A 4,717-nucleotide genomic window follows, 5' to 3' on the forward strand; every position below is an offset into this window, starting at 1 on the left:
GACTACTATTTTATTAAGGGTAGTTTGGAGATTTCACAGTTGTATTATGTTTGCCGTAGTTTTCTCTTTAAATTTTGGGGCATCGTTGTTAGCGTTATCACCGGGAGGAGGATCATCAGTTGTGGCTGAGAGAGGTTAGGGAAAAACTCTTTAAGTGTGGGCGATTTTTCTTGTAAACTATTTCATCTTCTTGGTAAACTACAACAACGGCGGAAGACAGGACGTAGTCTCACCTCGAGGTGAACATGTATAAATCATGTGTTCTTTGTGATTATTATTATTTCTCTCGTTAGTTTTGAATTAGGGTATTTAATTCCTAACAAAGATAACAGAGAGTCGAGAGAGATGGATGCAGAGAGCGTAGAGACTGTCGAGAGAGGCAAAGAGCATCAAGAGAAAGGATGTAGAGAGCATCGAGGGAGAGGGATGTAGAGAGCGTTGAGAGAGAGGGATGCAGAGAGAGAGTCAAGAGAGAGGGAAACATAGAGCTACTAGAGAGCGAGTGAAAGTGAATTGAAAGGGTGAACCCTCGAGTTTCACTTTCACTTTCCATCATCATGCACTAATAGGACCGTAGTCACGTTACTGAGTTGGACCTTTTGTTTCATAGAAAAATCCTCTTTTTTTAATCTTGTCGATTAAAAGCATTTCCTAAGAGCATTCATATCATGCACAAACTTCCATCTACCCAATTTACTAAACTTTTTCATAACATTTGAGTAAACTACCGAGCTTCGTATTTGTGGTTGTCTCTCTTACTCCTACCTTAGTACAAATATACTCGAATCTAGCCCCTTCATAGGATTTTTTGAGGCTACAGTGATATCTACAAAGATTATCATTGTTACTATCCCTAAAAAAATCATTATTTCCCTATCACTCCATCATCTTCCCGCCATCACTTATTGAACTTACTAACCCTACTCCACAACCCTCCATTCTAGGACATTCCCAGCCCTACCATCACCTCTTCCCTTTCTTAATGTCACTGGTCATATTGAAATTGTTCTACATACTCTTACCCCATCATCCCCCTACTAGGAGCACATGCTCTAAAGATAGGCCCCAATCGGTTCTATGTTTTTACTCAAATTTGATAGTGGCAAACATATGAAACTCTTATATGGATGGAAATCCAAAGAAAAACTCACTTGCAAAAACTAGCGAGCTCTATGAGGGTAGTTTAGCAAAATCAGAAGGCAACTACAAAAGCCACTGGAGTGTACGGTGAACACAAAATTTAATCCACAGGGAAACTACTTCCCGTTATTTCTTCTCTTTTATTCACTATAATCTCATATAGTAGCAGAAAGAAGAAAGAGGTACCATATACGGTGGAATCCCCTGGAATGTTATTATACAAGTAATTGCTCTAGCTCTAACAGTTGAGGTTACCACCTGGACTGACTCCCAGTTGGCAACAGTACTTCTGGAACAACTGAATGCGGCTAGCAGCTTGACCGGAGGAGCCGCGGCATTCGATACTGTTGATGGCTCTGATCGTTGCTCCGAATCCTCGGCCGGACGTTATGGCGGCGTGGACATTATTCATCCAGAACCAGAGGGCCAATTGGAATGACACGACGGGATCAGATGCCACAATCTCCGGATTTCCTAGGCCGTCGAATCCAATGCTCCTTCCGGCAGCCCCGTAGTTATAGTTCCATGTCAGTTGCAGAGGCCCACGTCCGTAGTATCTCTTGTTGGGGTTACACGGGTACTCAGCTGCTCTTTCCCGGTCGCAGTAAGGGTTGTTTGGATCAAGATTCTCTTCAACGACGCACAATCCTGCGCAACAAGACGAGAACAAATTAAATGTAAAGTTGTCCTCTTTTCAAGGACAGACGACATAACGGAAAGAAATGTATGGCAGAGAAGAAACCACGTCCACTCTCGTGTGAGACGTGAGCGAAGAAAGCCGCAATCTCGCGCTTGGAGTCGTCGGCCGACCCCGCAGTTCTGAAGCCGGTGTAAGACTTGAGGGCCTCTAGAAACGCGGCCCGGGTGTAGAAGCCTCAAGCAGGACAGTCACCGGTGGCTTCGTTTTTAATTCCGTCGAAGAACGCCTGAGTAACAAGGTCAGGGACTGACACCCCATTGCCACCGGATGGCGCATCGCATGGGTCTTCTCTACATCCTTGCCCGTAGTACGCCGTGCCCTTCCCACAATACCCGTGCTCGCTGCAGCATAAATCCGGCGCACACCCGCAATTCTGTCCCTACATGGACTCCGACAGGAATCCTATTAGAATTCCGGTGAGAACTATAACCAAAAAGGTGCCACTGAGCTTCACGGAGGCCATGGTTAGAGCAAGGGAATAGCAAAATGAAACTAAGCCAAGTTTGAAGTTTCCTGTCATTTGAGATTCCGTTGCGTTGAGGTATTTATAGACAGAACGAGATTGCGGTGAGAGAAACGGTTCACAGGCTTGAATCTTGACTCGCAGAAGGCAAGTTCAGGTACGAAGCGAAATGGAGAAGATACGGGCACATTGTGGAGCCCTCGTAGTCCGATCGGTCTAGACTCGGGGGCCATGGAAGCAGGTAGGGGTGGCATCGAGCCGAGCCGAGCCGAGCCCAAACCCGTCTATGTTCGAGCCGAGCTTCGAACCGAGCCTCATCTCGAGCCTAAAATTGTTATCAAGCTCGAGCCCACCGAGTTCGAGCCGAGCTTCGAGCCGAACTCGAGCCTCAACATATATTTAAAACTTTTCAAAAAATATATATCAAATAAAATATATATAAAATTATGCATACATTTTACATAAAATTGGACATGACCTCTACATAAAATTGGGCATAACCTATATATATAATACGTGTATAAGATTGGGCATAACCTCTACTTAAAATTAAGCATAATCTATATATATAATACCTGTATAAAATTCGACATGACCTCTATTTAAAATTGGGCATAATCAACATACATAATACCTACATAAATACTCCATAAAATTGTTTATACATTCCATAAACACTCCAAGAAATTGTTTATACACTCCATAAAATAGTCTAAACATTCCATACACTGCATAATATTATAAATAAATTCCATACAATAATCAAACACAAACAAAATTAAATAAAATATCACTATCAATTTACAATCACCCAAATAAAAACTATAAATCCATTATAAATTTACAAACTATAGTTATTTCTCTTCATGCTAGAAAATAATATATGTCCTTGCTTGAGCAAAATCTCCACCTATGACAAAAACAAAAAAAATAAAATTAGTTATTGTCAGATAAAAAAATACTCTTCCACTACTAGTTACTTAATGTTGTTAAAAATATTAAAATTACCATGATGAGAAAAACATGAAAAATCATGTAGCTGGTAACATTATTTCTGCACTCTTCTTCTCAGCCTATAATCATAAAACAAAATTTTAATAAATAAAACTAAAAAATATCGTAATAAATAATTAATCAAATAAATTCACCTTTTGATTTTTCTTTAAACCGTGAAGAGTCCGAACCCAATCACTACCACAAATCAAAGTTTGAAATGTAATTGGTACCAAGGAAGAACGATACGAGTCTATTACTCTACCACCAGCACTAAATAATGACTCCAAAGCTACTGTGGATATGAGAATTATAATTAAGGGGGGTTAGTCAACAAACTTAAAATTTGAAATTCATCTTCATCTCCTACTTCAAATTCATTTAATTCCTCTACATGAAATTCAATTTCAAACTTGGTGTTGGTGTGGACGAGTTCATATACATTGGAAAACAGTTTCAAGTGTAAGTGCCCCAAAAATAGAAAAATATAAAACACAAGAAAATGAGTAACTTATAATAGTATACTTAATTATAACACAATATTTAAACCCCAAATTAGGTAAAACAAACATGATTACAACACAAATAATTAATTTAATGTATAATTAAAATAAATTAATATATTAATTAATTAAATTATATATTATATTATTTAATGATTACAGTTTATTATACATTAATACAATAATTATGTGAGCCAATTAACTGTGTACATGATTAATTATAAAAAATAAAAAAATAAACAGGAAAATTTGATCAAATGCTAACTTTAACACACTATATTTTTACGTATTATTGCATCGTCCAAAGGAAAAAAAGGCTGAGAATAGGATTTGCAAGTCTTTTTTTTTTTTTTTATAAAAACCACACGTGCGAAACTGGCATGTGTGAACTGCACGTGCGAGTTCGCACGTTGTGCGGGACGGAGCGTCGAGGGGGGAAAATAATATCCCCCCTCAACTTAGGTATCCGAACTTCATGTATCCGGGGGTTCAGTGCCGTTCCGGCGAGAGCGGTGGCCGACTGATTTGATGGCGGTAGCAGGCAGTGGTAGGGGGGTGACGACGATGGGAGAGGGTCCAGAGCAGTCGCTCTAGTTGGGGTATGACGAGGTGATACGGGAGTCGACGGCGACGACGATGAGAGGCAGAGAAGGTGATGAGCGGGGGGAAGGAATAGGTGCGGCGGTGGCGGAAGGGGCACCGACGACGAGAGGGAGAAGGGAGATGGAGGCCGAGAGAGGGAATTTCGGAGGAAGAAGAGAGAACGGAAGGAGGAGACGAAGAGAGCGAAGGCGGGAGCAAGACCGAATTTTTTTCTTTTCGAGAGAGTGCGAGACTCCCGAAAATTTAACTCATTAACGAGTCGGCTCACGAGCGGACGAGCCGAACCTGGCTCTGCTCGAGTTCGGCTCGTTAACC

The 4,717-nt window shown here is 40.7% G+C and overlaps 1 pseudogene; it reads right to left on the reverse strand.

Annotated features, from left to right (window-relative positions):
• Window positions 1-1,283: 1,283 nt before the first annotated feature.
• Window positions 1,284-2,303, reverse strand: LOC137958512 (endochitinase EP3-like; annotated as a pseudogene).
• Window positions 2,304-4,717: the final 2,414 nt, after the last annotated feature.

The sequence above is a fragment of the Aristolochia californica genome, unplaced genomic scaffold, assembly GCF_029961685.1.
Source record: "Aristolochia californica isolate CCGP_79_NKW_82.1479 unplaced genomic scaffold, dmAriCali1.0.hap1 SCAF_1, whole genome shotgun sequence".
NCBI classification, from domain to species: domain Eukaryota; kingdom Viridiplantae; phylum Streptophyta; class Magnoliopsida; order Piperales; family Aristolochiaceae; genus Aristolochia; species Aristolochia californica.